The following is a 1463-nucleotide window of genomic DNA, read 5'->3' as shown; positions in this document are numbered from 1 at the left end:
AACCCCATGTCAATAACAGAAAGATACATCATTAGAGAACCATGTGGAAACATCGCAAAATGCATTCAGCTGGCCAGTGCTATGCAATGTGCATGCCTGGGAAGTATGTTGCTATTCTTGAGTTGCGGGTGTGGTCCAGTAGTCCAGGTGTATGTTGGAGTTTGGGGGTGTTGAACATTTGGCGTGCTTGGAGTCCTCTGTCTTGTGGGGTGTTGGACGCCTGTTATGGTGTGGCCTGTGGGGTGTAGTTGTTCCTAATGAAAATGAGTGTGCTGGAAAGTGTGCATTGGGAGATTATTCTCTGTGCCCGCTGCGGAGCACCTGACATATATGTACAGCATGGTTTTGCCTGTGTGATGTGGTTTGCGGCTGGGAGCCAGAAGTGTCTGAGAGTTTTGATGAGGTATCCTTTTTTCAGTAGTGTGGTGTCTTTCCTCTACTCAGTAGAAATGGGGAGGGACATTGAGCAGATTGTCCTGCTGTTTGCGAATTCTGAGGACAGTGATAGGATTTGTGTTGGGTGCGTTGTTGAGAGGAATCAGTTCTGGAAGTTGAGGGATGTACATGTGTTGGGTTTGTGTTTGGGTGTATGTATGTCTCTTTCTTCATAGGGGTATTTTGTCTTGTGTTGAGGGAATATGTGTTGTGACTTGCCTTTCCCTGCACCCTGCCCTGTACGCATGGAATGCTAGTAGTGACTGACGCACAGTGTTGTGTGAGAGAATATTATCTTCTGAATGGTTCTGAGAGTGTCAGTTGGAAGATGGGTTGACTGAGAGAGGGTGTCGGTGGATGTTATCACCATGTTACTTACCTGATGTTCCCGAAATGTGTATCTGTAACTTGGACCTGAACCTCATGACAGATGTTTCCTGTTCCTACACCCGTCTCAGTGCCATCTCTGGCCAAGACCTCGTTACAATTTACAGCATGCATGAATCCTGTCTCTGGACTCGCACCATAGCCAAGGTGTAACTTCGGGTCCACCTCGGCTGCCAAAATCGCCTCGTAAGAAGAGGGGCATGGATCGGGGAACTATGTGGATTCCTAACAATCAGCTCTGTATCACTTTTCAATGGTACACAGTTTATGTCCTAGTAATATAGAAATAGCTATATGCTCAATGCAGTATCGTCTACTGATTGGGTATTGACCAACTTTCCTTGAATTCAGTGCATTTATTTTGAAAAACATGGAGTGTTTGGTATATTCTCAGTATAGGGTGTTGGATGTAAAGATGAAATTGATTGGGGCATTAAAGTTCTCATCATCAACAAAACAGGTTCCCTCTCTCGTGTTGGCGCTTTAATAATTGCAGAAATTCGGGGTTGACGTTCTTAAAAAGGTGAAAGAGGTTTGGGTCATTGCTGCATGCATTTGGAATAGGAGGATGTTATCACTCAATCCATGGAGGATGGGTGAGATATCAGAAGGCGGCTGGCACCACTGCTTATGGGAACACC

The sequence above is a fragment of the Ambystoma mexicanum genome, chromosome 8 (assembly GCF_040938575.1).
Source record: "Ambystoma mexicanum isolate Mex_15411 chromosome 8, UKY_AmexF1_1, whole genome shotgun sequence".
NCBI lineage: Eukaryota > Metazoa > Chordata > Amphibia > Caudata > Ambystomatidae > Ambystoma > Ambystoma mexicanum.
The sequence above is the reverse complement of the archived record's forward strand: the minus strand, read 5'-3'. Positions refer to the sequence as shown.